Here is a 16,705-nt window from a genome sequence, read left to right as displayed (position 1 = left end):
AGCTGAAATCAAGAGTCAGACGCTTAATCAAAGGAGCCAACCAGGTGTCCCCTTTATACTATTTTCAATAGTGATTGCACTAATTTCCATTCCCACTCAGTGTTCCCTTTTCTCCACACTCTTGCCAACACTTGTTATTTCTGGTTCTTTTGTTAATAGACATTCTGACAGGTGTGAGATGGTATCTGATTGTTTTTTGATTTGCATTTCCCTGATGTTCCATGATATTGAGCACCTTTTCATGTGCCTGCTGGTCATCTATATGTTTTCTTTGGAAAAATGTCTACTAAGAGTTTATGCCCATTTGTTCATTGGGTTGTTTGTTTATCATTGTTGTTATTGAGCTGTATGAGTTCTTTTTTTCTTTTTTATCTGACACGGAGAGAGAGAGTAGCAGAGGGAGGAGGGAGAAGAAGACTCGCCACTGAACAGAGAGCTTCATGTGGGACTCAATTCCCGGACTGCAGGATCATGACCTGAGCCAAAACAAGACACTTAAATGACCAGGCCACCCAGGTGCTCCTGAGTTCTTTATGCATTTTGGATATTCATAAGCAGATTTATGATTTGTAAATCCCAGTCAGTAGGTTTCCTTTTTACTTTGTTGGCACAAAATATTTTAGTTTAATTGTCGGGGTCACGCCCCCAAGATGGCACCGGTCGCGCCCCTAAGATGGTGCCAGAGCAGTACAGACAGCCTAAAAAATATCCACCCTGGCCACATGTGACTTCGTGCTCCTCACATGAGCACCGTATGCCACCACTGCCTACGAGCCCCCATACCTCCTGTTCACGTGAACACCTCTGTGATTGGTTGTTATGCCCTATATAAGGCAAGGGAACTTCCCTGCAGGGGAAGGAGAAAGAAAGGGAGGAGAAAGATTGACCAGGGAATAAACAAGAGCTTGTGCATCGACCTGTGTGTGTGTTGGTGTTGCGTCATCTCTGCAGGCAGGGAGAGCGCGACATTAATGGAGTCCTATTTGATTATTTTTGCGTTTGTATCCATTGATTTTGGAGTAAGATCTAAAAAGATGCTTTACATGATTTTAAAATTTAAGTAGCAATACAATTATCTGATAATTTTGCTACTACTTACAATTTTGGTATGATAAAAGACTAGATTCTCCATTAATTTTGTTTTGTGAGTGTTTGACCTTTGCTCATTTCTGACAATGATGTTTTTTAGTGCTTCAGAACCAGTGTTTATCATATTTTCAAAATACAGAGAATGGTGCAAAGAATTACATGGCTAGGTGTATAAGGAAAGTCAAAATTATAAAATTAGTATATTTCTTTTCTCTGTTGCTTTCCGGTAAGTTTACGTGTAGAAGGGAATGCATATAGTTCGTTACAATATTTGAAATTCCTTAGGATCCCTTAAGTGCTTTCAGGGGAAATTTTAATGGAAAGAGTAGTTTGAAGCTAAATGTTAGCACATTCTAAAATACAAAATTATTTATAAAATATGTTGGAAATGGAAGAGGTTTTGTTAACAGATTCACTGTGCTTTTAGCACCATCTTTGCTTTAACTTTTTGTGTAATGAGCCAGCTTCATGACATCTTCACGGGTGCCTGATTGGACAACGGATGCTTTCATCCGTGTGCGACTCATATCATAGTGTAGATAAAACACAGTTGACTGTAAACCCAGTTCTCTCCAGACAGCCTTCACAAAGGTTTCGTTTTGCTGGCTTAGTTGAGATCTTTGCATTTTTCTTATGTTTTGACCTCACCAAAACCTGATAACTTGTACATATCCAAAGCAAAAGCTCAGAAGCCAAACAGGGATTCTTGGTCGTACATGGTCTTAAGCAGTGCAGTTCAGTAGGAACATGGGCCAGGTTAAAGCATGATCATTTCCTGTAGGATCTGAAAAGCTGGCTTGCATTAAGTTTGGTGAATTCATCAATTCATTTGTTTTTGTTGTTTTATTGTTTTGTTTTGTTTTTTTGAGCACCTACTAGCTGCCCTGACGATGTAGAGGTTAACAAAACTAAGAAGGCCCTGCCCTCTAGTGGAAAGACATACTATAAGCAAGAAATAAGATAAATGCAAATTATGTTAAGTACTGACTTTTTGATGAAGGTTCCAGGCTAGAATTTTTCTAGGTTACATTCTAGAAAAACAAGGCTTCCTCTCTTGTATATTTTCTTAAAGAGTCTTGAGTATTAATAAATTTTCTTTAAATGCTTAATCTAGAACACATCATTAGTTATTCAGTGTCCCACACAGCTATCAATTAAAAAAAAGAGTTAAATAGGTTGAGAGTCAAATATAGAATAACTAGATATTTTATTTCTTTCAAAACACAAAGAAGTTTTTGAAGCTGACCCTTGCATGTAAAGTGGTACAAAATAAATTAAATAAAATTAAATAAATTAAATAAAAATTAACTAAATTAAATCAATGAATTAATTTAGAAAACATTTATTAGATAATATTTGTTACTAGCTCTGAAAGAATAATTCAATGCCAATTAGGCTTTAAATTTTACATGATGAAGAGAGTTTTCTTAACCAGAATGAATACTTGAAGAAGCCCCATATTTTACTGAAACTAGCAGTTGTATTCATATTCATCATCATCATCATTCATCATCCTCATAGCACATTTAAAAGAAACAGTATTTGAACACTTTGAGTTCAAAATGCTTATGATTTGTGATACTTAGTTTTACTTGAGGGATATACTTATATACAATGTAATAAATATTAATCCAATTTTCCTCAGGTGTAAATACCAATGAGTGCACATACTCTCTTTTAACAAATTAAAAACTCTCCCTATAACCACACTGTCCAACTTTGAATTTCCACACAAAAAAATCATGTGTTTCATTAAAGCTATATAAAAAAATATGTGATGCATAAATAATGGATGTGACCACTAATGGCATTCTCCCATTATTTGGTATAAGTTTATATTCCCACTAAATAATTTATAAGGCTTATATTTTTATTTTGAAAAATTGGAAGAATGTTATACAGCAAGAAATGTCATAGACTGGGATTCATAATAACAGAAAATTTAAAGAGGTATGTTTCTAACTTGCCACTTATATGAAAATGTGAGTGATTTTCCTTTCAAGGAAATAGTACATTTTAGGGGTATATATTTTTATTTTGCTTCAGATGTCCTTTACCAGTTATAGTCTGTATCCATGTTTTGGAAGAAATGTATAGCTTGATTTGGGCAATAAGTGGCAAGTAGAAGTTTGCCAGTTTTAATTATTCATTGTTTGGACCTTCTTGGAGAGCTCAATTGCTTAAACAACCTAATAGGAGAAATAGACATGAAACAGTAGAATAATTTTTATCCTTTTTTTTCTCATCCAGAAAAGGGGAAATAGGATACTCTCACTTTCAATTCACTGCTCATATGTCTTAAGGCTCGGAGCTAGGGGAGAGAATTGAGAGAGACTCCAACAAAAAGAAATTCATTTGAGCTTTGGGGTAGAAGTGGTCACTTTGGAATGAAGAAAAAAATGAGATTCTCCTAGACATTCTTCCTGATGTAACCATGTAGTAAACTTGCAGTTCCCAGGCTAACACCCAAGTTATACTGTTCACTTCTACTTTCTTTAGCCAGGGATTTATTAATTCATCTGCTTCCCTTTCAGCTGCCATCACCTCCAGCTTGCTTTCTTCTTTCCTTTTCCTTCCTTCCCCTTTCTTCCTTCCTTCCTTCCGTCCGTTCATCCATCTGTCCTTTCCTCTTTTCTTTCTTCTTTTAAAGGTTATATTTTTAAGTAATCTCTACACTCCACGTGGGGCTTGCATTTACAGCCCCGAGATCAAGAATCACAAGCATTACTGACTAAGTCAGCCAGGTACCCTCACCTGCAGCTCTACTTGTGATTCTTTTGCTCTGGCCTGCTGGGGAAGAAAACAAATTCCTTAATTTGAATCAAGTCTCCTACTACAAAGCCCACAGCTTTTGTTGAGGTCACCATATGCAGTAAACTCTCTCTTACATGGTCTAAACTTACGCATGCATGCACTCACAATAAAAACAAACGTACAAACAAAAAGCTATATTGTTCAGAAATGTTCACAATTATTAAATCTTGTTTTTATTACAGAGGAGTTAGTTCTGCAGACAAGGACAAAGAAGGGTACAGAAATGGGAGGGGCTGAATGGAAGTCAATGGGTTTGCAGACCACTGCCTCAAAGCTTTGTCTGAAAATGTGGATTTAAAGATATCCAAAAACCACTAGTTGCAAACTACTTGTAAAATGGTCTCAATGCCTGGTAGAGTTAATAATTTCCATACATTTAAAGATTAAGATTGATTGAGACACATTTTTGCTATGATAGAGCAATAAACAGTATTTACAATAAAATTCAGCAAACTTTAGATGCCTTCTTAAGATAGATTCTTAGTTGTAGAGGTATTAGGTCAGAGGGTTTCATTTGTTTATGTCACTTGATGGATATATGCTACCAAAATATTTTCCAAAAAAATTATCATATATTATGTAAGCAAGCTTTGAACTTACTCAATTTATAGCATTTTCAGCATGGTGATTATTTTAAAGTAGAAGCATTTTCACTAACTTGGTAAACAAAATTAGCTAACAGTCCTCCACCCTTTACACATACACACTCAATATCCTAGAATGGTTCCAGAGAAATGTGTGGCGTTTTATTTCATAGTTTTAAAGCAAAATTTTAAAACATAATAGTAACTTTGCCTTTCTAAATAAAATATTGTCTAAGTTTAACAAAAGGATTTGTATAGAGTAGCTATCCATACTTGGTTTCCTTAGTTTCTTGTGTTAATAGGTTCTTTAACAGAAAAGCATGCCATTTATGCTGTAGTACCCATTAAATAACTCCTTAATAGATTCCTAATTCTCAACTATATAAACAGGGTCCAGAAAACAAAACACTGTTATCCTTTTGCTAAGTTGTGTTGATAGGTCTGTGTATGGGTGTGTGTATGTGTGTGTTTGATTTTTTTTTTTTTAACAAGCTAGCCCAGAGCCCTGTCATCATGTTTTTCCCTGGATAAAAATGCTTCCTTGGTCTTAAAATATGAGGTGAACAATTTAAACCCTTTCACTGCTAGATGTATTAGTCTTTTTGTTGTCTAACATATTGCAAAAAATTTAGCAGCTGAAAACATATATCCATTATCTTGGTTTTCAAGTCAGGGGTTCAGATCCTCCGCTCATGGTCTCACAAGATGGCAATCTAGGTGTCAGCCAGGCTGATTTCCTTTCTGGAACTTTGCATCTTTTTCCAGACACACATTGCTATTGATAGAATTGCTATTAGGTTGACTGAGGTCTCCACTTTCTTGCTGGCTGTTAACTAGGAGCTGTTCTTAGCTCCTACAGGCCCACTTACTCTGAGGTCCATCCATTCAACTCAGATGGGGGTCTTATATAAACTACCTGGAACAAGGGGGAAATATCTCAATGTTTTGGTCATATTCTATTTGCTATAAACAAGTGTCAGCTTTTATTGGACTGACTGAAAAGAGAGCAAATTATAAAAGAGCGTGCATGTTTGATTGAAGGTCATTTCAGCATTGTGCCTGCCACACTGGACAATAATATGACTGCATTTAACTGCCCTGTGGTCTATCAAGCTAACTATTGAGTACTCCCCCAAGCCTGAGTCATGAGCTGATTCTCTTACCACTCTCCTACAACTGTCTTACCAGAACTAAGGATCTGTAGACTGACTGAAGAACTAAGGATATGTAGACTTTCTAAATATAATTTTTTTTAATAAACTAGTTTTCTTAATTAAAAATAATTATCCAAACTATATATAGTATTTTCTAATTTATAAAGCATTTCTATATAATTATTTTAGTTCATCTAAGAATTGAGTAAAGTTTTAGAGGTTATCAATTCATAAATAAGGATACTTTTGCTCAGAAGCTAAGCAGTCTATCTGCCGGATTTAGTATAACTTTAACTGAAGTCTTGTGATTTTGACCTGATGATATTTGGACTACTCTCAAATTAGAAGACCAGACATTGGTCTCCATAATTTCTTTTGTTGGCTCAGGTCATAAGTTTGCTTATTTCTTATTTTGATTCTATTTGTCAAGTGCAAAAGGTAAAATTGGACTTGTGAGAACTGTGAGAGTTTACAGGCATGCATCCGACGTAAACCAAAATAAATAAATAAATAAAAATGGACTATTTGAAGAAAGGTATAAAATAGAGATTATATGATTTACAAGAAAAAAGTAGCAGGTGAGCAAAAACCAAAAGTCAGGATATAAAAGCTAAATAAGTAAGAAAACTACACTAGAAACAAATGTCAGCAAGAAAAGAGGGAGAAGGAAAAAAGTTTTACTTAAATTTGGAAAAAAAATTGCTGACTTCATTTCAAGATTAAATCAACTTGAAATTTGCTGGTTGTCAATTATAAATACTGGAAGCCACATTTTTAAAGGTATAAATTATGCGAAGAAATGCTCCCTTCCTTGCCTGAAGGTCTGAGACTATTGTTAGCTCACATTTACCCTTCACCACTACATTTTTAAAAACCTTCATTTAAAAAGAAAAGCATTTAATTACAAAGGCGGTTGTATTATTTTATACTGAAATACGTCATTTAGACTGAATTATTCTCTCTTTCATATTAAGGAAAACATCTTAGTAATGTAATAATTATTGCAATGGAAAAATGTATAATCTACCTTATTCTTTACATGAAACATATAAGACTATTCACAGGAAAAGGGTTGAGAAATTAGAGGTAAGTAGAAATGAATAGAGCTAATTTAATAAATTATAATTATGAAACGCAACTCTGTATTCATTCCTGCACTTATTTATTAAAGTTGTCATTAGAATAAAGAAAACTATACACTTAACTAAAGTGCTCAGCACTGAACAGGATTTCAACATTAAATGTCCCACCATATAATAACATCTTATTTTGAATTTCACAAAGCAAAGACTTAATTTTGCTCATTAACTAACTGACTGAAATATGAAATTGCTCAAGATGCCAACCCTTATAACTTTAAATCAAAGAAATCATAAGTGAATATCATCTAACTTTCTATTTAGTTATCTGTGATTCCTTTTTCTACCATGCACAGCTTATGGATATAACTGATAGTTTAACAAACGAATTGTGTTATGTTCTATTTTGCTGGAATAGGAAGATATCCATCCCTGTGATAAAGATGGAATGAGTAATGTATTTGTCTTACGGTTGTTAACAATTTCCCAAATATTTTCTCAATATCTGAATAGTCCACCCATTTGAGAAAAGTTTTACCAGCCCATCTCCAAAGATTAGAATGTGGAAAAAGCCAAGATGCCCTTCAACAGACAAATGGATGAGGAAGATATGGTCCATATTTACAATGGAATATTACGCCTCCATCAGAAAGGATGAATACCCAACTTTTGTATCAACATGGACAGGACTGGAGGAGATTATGCTGAGTGAAATAAATCAAGCAGAGAGACTCAATTATCATATGGTTTCACTTACTTGTGGCGCATAAGGAATAACACAGAGGACATTAGGAGAAGGAAAGGAAAAGTGAATTGGGGGAAATTGGAGGGGGAGATGAAGCATGAGAGACTATAGACTCTGAGAAGCAAACTGAGGGTTTTGGAGGGGAGGGGAGGTGAGCCTGGTGGTGGTTATTAAGGAGGGCATGTATTGCATGGAGCACTGGGTATGTTGCATAAGCAATGAATCTTGGAACACTGAAAAAATAAAATTAAATAAAGAAAGAAATTATCAAAACTAACTGCTAACAGTAAGGTCTAAATGACAAGCTTAGGGGACAGCTGAGCCTCTTACCCTTTGAAAACTTTTCCAAAAACCCACCCAGTTGACATCTACATTCTTTCTACTGCCAAGAAGTGTATCTCATTATGCTCCTGTCTGAAAGGAAAGTAATCATAGTAAGTATTTTAACAGGGTGCACTGACAATCGCCCCCACCTCCCCCACCTAAAAAAAAAAAAATGGTTTCTATTTGCAAGGTAGAAAAAAATGAATATTGGATGAGTGACTAACAATGTCTGCCACTCCTAGGGATGTGCACATATGTTTCTTAGGACTGTATGACTGGAGATAAATGGGCAAAGAAATACAGCAATCTCCTAAGATTGATTACACCACAGGGGTGGGAATGGAGGTTAGAAGTGATTGTTAACTTTTTACACCATTTGTATACTGTTCCACTTATTACAATAAGAACACATGCTCTTTTTATTTCAAACAAAATGAAGAGAAATAAATGAAAAAAAAAACTGGTAGAAAATATGTCACCCAAAAATTGAAAAACAATAACTAGTTTACTTTAAGTTGCATTGAATCCTACAGTAGAATAATCTATTCAACTTAAAATTCTATTAAAAATGTTACACAGGTCATAATCACCAGACTAAAAATAGATATAATAAACTGGGAGGGTTTGGGGGAATGGATAAGGAGCAGAAAGGGAGAAATGAGAAATGTGAATTCTATTTAATATGCTTGCAAACATTTCAAAAATCACATATGTATGATTTTTATATCATATATATATGATCAATTTATATAAATTTACTATACAAATAATGAAGACGAAACTCAGACACTTTCAGGAAAATGAGTATGAAGGAAGAAACCGAGTATGAGCAGCTCCAAAAGGGTAAGCCATATTTGGAGATGGTGAGTAGTTCAGACTGACAGCCTTGCAGGGAACATACAATGAAGATGTGGGAGATTAGCTGCAGGAAAGTAATTGGCAACTCATTACGGAGGAATGTCAGATGACACAGGTACAAGAGTTTCAGTTTATCTTGTAATTGGCAGAGATTTACATTGAAATTGAGATAGAAGAGATAGGGCTGGAATAATAAAAGTTCAATCTTGGGGAAAACAACTGGAGAAAAGGTGCAAGAAGCAGCAGCAGATAGTGAGGTGATAGTTTAATCATATTATGGTAAAAATAATGGCCAGATGTTTAGGGTGATGCCACTGTATTTATTGACATGCTGTCCTTGAAAGTGATATTTATAGTTTATTTTGTTTTGTTTTGTTTTGTTTTTTGAAAGATATTTTTAACATAAGTGATGTGGTAAACAAAGTTTCAGAAGACTAAAAAATCTTGGGTACCATCTTTTCTGATAGCTGAATAATATCCCACTGTGTATATGGACCACATCTTTTTTATCCTTTCATCTGTTGAAGGTCATCTTGGCTCTTTCCATATACACAATGGAATATTACTCAGCCACCAGAAAGGATAAATACCCAACTTCTGCATCAACATGGATAGGACTGGAAGAGACTATGCTAAATGAAATAAGTACAGCAGAGAAAGTTAATTATCATATGGTTTCACTTACCTGTGGAACATAAGGAATAGCATGGAGAACATTAGGAGAAGGAAAAATGAAGGAAGGAAAATGGAGGGAGAGGAACCATGAGAGACTATGGACTTTGAGAAACAAACTGAGGGTTTTAGAAGGGAAGGGGGTGAAGGGACGGGTTAGCCCAGTGATGGGTATTAAGGACGGCATGGATTGCATGGAGCACTAGGTGTTATATGCAAGCAATGAATCATGGAACACTAAATCAAAAACTAATGGTGTATTGTATGGTGACTAAAATAACATGATAAAAAAAATAAATAAATAAAAACAAAAAATCTTGGCTTCCTATGACAGCTGCAACTATCTCAGCATGGTTGGATGTACAGTGTAGGAAGAAAGAAGGCCACACTCAGGTAGAACACACCTACTATAGTCATGGTAGCAAGATCACGTAGCTGTGCAGAAGACAGTGGATTCCATTCTAGCGACAAAAAGACGCCACTGAAATTCCTTAAGAAGAGCTTTTTATTTAACAAAATTTGCTCTAAAAACATGGAAAGATTAGGTTAGAAGTAATACAATAGACCAATGCAGCAACTCTCTTAAGAGTCCCAGAGGAAGATGGTCAGAGCCTGGACTAAACAGGTGACGGTAGTAATAGAGAGAAAGCAGATACGATTTGTGTAAAGGAAACACAATCAAGAGACTTTCCTTGTTATCTAGCTTGAAAAATTACTGATGTTGACTGTTTCATCTGACAGAGAAAATAGTGTGTATTAATAGTGAGTTTTTACTTAATTTAAAATAGCCACTTTTTTTTTCCAGTTTTGTAAACTATATTTAGGTGTCATGAAACAAATGTGTGAAGAAATCTGTATTACAGGCAATGAACATATTGAATAACACATTTCACCATAAACACATTGTACTTAAAAACATCATTTCACACCATAAAATTGATCAATATGCTAATTCAAGATAAAGCTTTAACTCAAAAGTACCTCTTAACTTTCTGAATAATGCATGATCATGTGGCTCTATTGTACGGACATGTATAGGGAGTGCATATGTTGGTGCTGAATGCTTTATTTGACCTCATGTTAAACTGTTAAGTATAATATCAGTTCTTCAGGCTTTTCAAAACACCACAACTCATTGTGTTAGCCAGATACAGTTTAGGATACCCTGTAGTGACACCAATCATGAATTTCAATTGTTTAAAACATGGGGAAAAAAAAAGTAAAAGTATATTTCTAAGGCTATTAATTCATCTCAGGTTTTCCTCACAATGAGACCCAGGTAAATGGAACTTCCTCTATCTAGAATATGGATGGTCATCATTGCAGATGGAAGGCTGTATACTATACATTGTTTCTTAATGGCCTCTACCTGAAAGTTTCATTTGTTCTTTGCAGCATATTTCACTTGTAAAAGCAAGAAGTGAGGACTTTTAACATACATATAGGGATATATAATCCTGCCATGCTCTCAGGAAAAAAATTGGAGTTAAAGGTCAACCAAACTAATATATACCACCATAATACATTAATTTTCCTTTCAATGAGAAGAGATTTTGATAAGTAAAAGAAGAAAAGAAAGTCCTGGTTGAAGTTGAACAAAGTTTCCATCTATGTACTTAACATTAGCACATTTAGGATAAGTACACTCAGTAGCTGAGATTTGAATGAACATTAAATGTAATGTCACCTTGGCTTTATATAAATTTTAATTAAGGTAGAAATATGGAAGAGAATAGAACTTATATCTCATCTCAAAAGTCTTTTAAAACACACTTTAGTCCTAGTTGCTAAAAAATTTTATTACAATGTCTGAAAACCAGAAAATCTAGTGTACGTACCTGCCCTAATTATGCTCTAACAAGACCATCCAAAGTTTTCCTGTGTTCCTTCTATACAAGTTACTTAACTTCCAGTTTTTGATGTCAGGTCTGATCTTAATGACTTTGGGCCTCTCAAACAAGCCATTTGTATGTTTTATGTAATGGGCAAGCATATATCACATTTTAATATCTTTATAAATTGTAAAGAGAAAACTTTCCCCCAAAAGATTAAATTTAAAATAGAATCTGAACAAAGGTCTTTATATATTATTATCTGAAATAGTTATTTTTGAAGTTTTGGTTACTATGCTCTCAAGAATCTCTCGAAGTAGAATGATTGGTGAGAAACAAAACTTTGCATAATGTGCTGCAGCATACCAATAGGCATCTGCCTAATTTTATTTTATTCAGGTCATACCATAAGTAAAGAAAATTACAAAGAAAATAAAAATAGGCACTGTCTTCTTCTTTCAGCTAATGTGCATCTTCCTCCAAAAAATAGATGCATTTCTTATTGAGAAGACATTTAAAATCCTGAAATATTATTTATGTAATGATATTAATAATTCCAACCATATACTGAGTATTTTCTGGCTACCTGGCATGATATAATAAGTATTTTACATATGTATGTTATTTAAAATGAGTATGAACACCCTAGGGTTAAATGTCACATTTTAGGTTTCTATAACTGCTTCTATACATATATAAACACACACACACATATATATCCAACCTTCAAAATGTGCAATTCAGCATTTTTTAGTGTTCTGACAAAGTTGTGCAACCATCATCACTACTTTTCAACCATTATCATCACACCCAAGGAAACTTCATACCCATTACATGAAAAATATACTCTATTTTGTGGCTATAATATTAATTTATTCATTCATCAATGATGGTCATTTGGACTGGTTCTACTTTTCACTTATCTTTGATGATGCTGATGTGAACATTTGTGTTTAAATTTTTGTGTCAACATATGTTCCTGATTTTCTTCATATACACCTATGAATGGAATTTCTAGATGGTTTGGTAACACTGTATTTAATTTTTTGAGGAATGGCTAAATTGTTTTCCATGTTGGCAACACCAATTTATATACCCATCAGTAATGTATGAGTTTTGTCAAGTCTCCACAATCCCCTCAATACTTGTTAATGTCTGTCCTATTGATTATAGCTATCCTAATAGAAATGAGTCAGTATCTCATTGTCATTTGAGTTTCATTTCAAAAATTAATGTATTTTCATCTGCTTATTGGCCATTTACATATTTTATTTGGAAAAAAGAATATTCAATTTCTTCAGCTATTGTTCAAATAGAATTGTCTTTTTATTGCTGCATTATAAATGTTCTTTACATATTTTGGATACAAGTTCATTATATTTGTAACTTGCAAAAAAAATTCTTGTCTGTTTGTGGGTCATATTTTTTATTTATTGATGGTATTCTTTGTTTTTGTTTTTTTTTTTAATATAATTTTTTATTTTTTATAAACATATATTTTTATCCCCAGGGGTACAGGAATTGATGGTATTCTTTGAAACCCCAATTTTTCCTTTTAATAGAGTTCAATTTATTTATTTCCTTTTTTTGCTTATGCTTTTGCTACCATATCTAAGAAACCATTGCCTAATTCCAGTCAAAGATGATTCACTCCTATATTTCTTCTAAGAGTGTAACAGTTATAGCTTTTACATTTAAATCTATGAACACTTTGAATTGATTTTTATATATGGTCATGAGTTAGGGGTCCAATACATTTCCCTTGCATGCATATGTACAGTTTTCCTGGCACCATTTGTAGAAAATACTATTCTTCCAGGTTGCCTAGCTGGTGTAATAGGTAGAGCACGAGACTCTTGATCTCAGGGTCAGGAGTTCAAGCCCCATATTGGGGGCAGAGTTCAATTAAAAACAAACAAACAAGGTGCCTCGTTAGCGCAGTAGGTAGCGCGTCAGTCTCATAAAAACAAACAAACAAACAAACAAACAAAAACAGACTATTCTTACCCCATTTAATTGTCATGGCACTCTTCCAAGATTACCTTCCACTTTTACATTTGAGCAAATGGAGACTAAGAGAATTAAATATAATGTCAAGAATGTCTTGTGGGGGTACCTGGATGGCTCAGTCAGCTAAGCACCTGTGTTTGGCTAAGGTCATGATCCCAGGGTCCTGGGATTGAGACCCACATGGGGGCTCTTTGCTCAGTGAGTCTGCTTCTCCCTTTCCTTCTGTGATCTCTCTTGCTTTCACTCTCTCTCAAATAAATAAAAATTTTTAAAAAATGTGTCTTCTAATTGATAGAAACATATTTTCAACCCTGAACTCTGACTCCAAAGTCTTTTCATTAGAAGCTCCTGGGCTCTGGATGCTGGGGCTACAGGTGGCCACAGTACACTCTGAGTTATTAGACATCTCTGAATCTACCTACCATTTGAGATCTGTATCCTGAGTGTTTTTAAGAGTTCAACTACCATAATATAAGGAATTCATGATTGTTTTTGACATTCAAGGAGTAACTATATATATATATTTATATTCATGTATTTATATATGGATACATATATAGTTTATATTTTGTAGCTTAAAGTATACATATGAGATATACATGCACACATGCATAGCTTATGTGTGTGAAAAATACTTACATATAGTACTATACTATATATATTTTTTTAAGCAATATTTAAGGATTTCAGGAAATTGAATTTTATAGAAACACGTATTTGTCACTTACCATATATATTCCTGACAACATTACTATAGTTCACAGTACTCCAAACAGAGGAGAGCATGTTGGGAGACCTTACAGAATCATGTGTTTTAATAAAGTATTATAAATGCTCTCATATTTGAGTGCATAAATAAATGGATATTTACTGGAATTTGAAAGAACAATAACTGACATTTTCACTATAAAATTTTTTTTTATTTGAGAGATGACTAATTCCTTCAAAATATCCAAAAGTCATTTAATTCAGGAACATATTAGTATATATTTGAGTAATTGATGTAAGGTACATGATTCAGGGAATCCTTAAACTCAAACTTTGAGAATAAGAACATTACAAATTATCATGCTTTCTGGTAGAAAGTCAAACTCTTGGGATAAAACTCTGAGAAAATCTGTTAAAAATAAAAATATCAATATATTTTAGTGAGGTTTGAAAAAATATTTAAATGAAAATTAACACAAATAATGGTTTCTGTATTGTGGTATGAAGTGTAAGGAATAGAAGAAAAAGTTACTGAGATATATATATATATATATATATATATATATATATATATATATATTTAGTTTTTCCTGTTATAAATATTTCTTCTCCATTTATATGGAGCATGAGAAGAATGGCATTTAGAAAACAAACTTCCCCCCACCGCAATGGTCCAATTGATTTTTCCATTCTCTGGTTAAGTTTTGTGTGTTTTTGTTTTGTTTTGTTTTGTTTTTACATTTAAGTTTAAAGTGGTGCTTTCCCACCCCCACACTGCCCCCTTCTCTCTCACTGTTCTCTTTCTCTCCCTATGTCTTAGGTCAACTCTCCCTTTGAACCTCACACTCCCAGGTGTAAATGTACAATAATATTCCTAACTCAGCATTGTGAATATCAACATGATTAATATAAAAGAAAATTATTTAAAAACTCTGCATAGCTATCCAAATGAAATTTTTATAGCATCTATGACTATCTGAAAGTGTCTGGTCCACATGTTTCTGAATTACATTTTTCTCCACCTTGCTTGTTTACTGCTATCCAATTGCTTTTAACAGTGACTTGCACTGAGTATGGATTTGACAAATGAGAGAAATCTATGGGTAATATTTCTATTGTTGTTACTGGAGTTCTTAGTATTACTAGATAAAAACATGCAAATGATCAGTTATGCATATACTTTTGAGTCACTTGTATTATCTTATATTTCAATGTCAGCATATTGACATTTTATACTTTACAAAAATGAAAAATAAATGTAGGAAAAAGTAAGATTTTTCTGGATTATTTTAATGAAGTAGCTCTTCATGAACCCAAGTATCAAACACTATACCCATTCAGAATTTGAATGGGTATAGTGTTTAATAAGTGTTGAATGGGTATAGTGTTTAATAGTGTTTAATAAGTGTTGAATGGGTATATTGTTTAATAGTGTTTAATAAGTCCATTCAGAATTTGAATGTTTGGTTATATTTGTTAAATCATCTGGCAGAAAGCTCCGTTACCACTTTGTTTTCATCATTGATTTCAGGAGCAATAAATCAACTTAGCAATACTCATTTTTACCCACTTGCAGATCTATGCTAGCTCCTGAATCAGCAAGTGACCCATTAATTTAAGAGTCTCATTAGACATAATCAATAAAACTTCAGAGCCTTTACTAGCTCAAGAATCTCAATATTCAATGTCTCTGAACTCTGAAAGAATCTAGATTATTAATTTCATTTAAACTATATTTACTTGTAGATTATATGTTTTATTTTAATGTAAAAACAGATTTTATTCCAGGCATTTAAACCATATTAAAGGTATCGTTCTTAACAGATTTCAAAACTTATTTAGCTATTTATATTATGCAAATGGCTATAGGATATGGAAAATGAGAGCTATTAATTTTGTAATTTAAAGATATCTTCTAATATGAAATTCCATAAGCCACAAACAAAAATAATAAATGTTGAATAATGACGCTTAACCAACTGAGCTACCCAGGCGCACCTCTAAATGGTGAATAATGAAAGTAATTTCTCCTAACTCTTCTAAATATTAAAATGTGTCAAAACAACTAAAGAAAACCCTGGCTTTGAGCATTAACATCAACTAAATACATTAAATGAAATAAAACGCATATACAAAAGCTAAAATAAAATATTAATGTAAAAAGAGAAAGCCCTAAGAAAACCTCAGAACAATGGCTGATGTAAGAGTTTATATGAAGTGACAGAAAAAGCCAAAGGCATTGGCTTCATTAAACTTGTACTTTGGAAATATTTAGCACATGTTAGATTCTGTAAGATATTATGATAAAATTTCTGAGTAAGAGTATGGAGCCCTTTAAGCTACCAATTAAAAAATACTTACCACAAATGAATAATAATCAGGTGGCTCTGGTGTTAAAACTGTCCCTGTCTAGCAGGGCAGAATGAAAAACTTAACATCTGATAGAGAACTACTTCTGTCCTGGTCCTTCTGCAGTTTCAAATTGTGTCACCTTAGTTTTTTATCATATGCTTATTTTTGTCTGAGACTAATTTTTTATCAAATTTAGCAATCACTTTTCTCATACAAGGAAATTTATGCACATTTTTTACATAAAATTTGACATTAAATCCCCACTGCCTGAGTTTGCAAATGCATCAGACATTAAGAGTTTTCATCATCTATGGGCGCCTGGGTGGCTCAGTGGGTTAAGCCGCTGCCTTCGGCTCAGGTCATGATCTCAGGGTCCTGGAATCGAGTCCCGCATCGGGCTCTCTGCTCAGCAGGGAGCCTGCTTCCTCCTCTCTCTCTCTGCCTGCCTCTCTGCCTACTTGTAATCTCTCTGTCAAATAAATAA

General features: G+C 33.7%; 1 pseudogene across 1 annotated transcript in view; it reads left to right on the top strand.

The window, feature by feature from the left end:
- Positions 1–8,589: 8,589 nt before the first annotated feature.
- Positions 8,590–16,705, top strand: part of LOC309863125 (large ribosomal subunit protein eL42 pseudogene) — a 72,395-nt pseudogene continuing 64,279 nt past the window's right edge. The window contains exon 1 of the transcript in view: positions 8,590–8,652. The product of the transcript in view is annotated as a large ribosomal subunit protein eL42 pseudogene (transcript). The remainder of the gene's footprint in view (positions 8,653–16,705) is intronic.

The sequence above is a fragment of the Mustela nivalis genome, assembly GCF_964662115.1.
Source record: "Mustela nivalis genome assembly, chromosome: 4".
NCBI classification, from domain to species: Eukaryota; Metazoa; Chordata; class Mammalia; order Carnivora; family Mustelidae; genus Mustela; species Mustela nivalis.
This window is presented reverse-complemented; position numbering and strand designations above follow the sequence as displayed.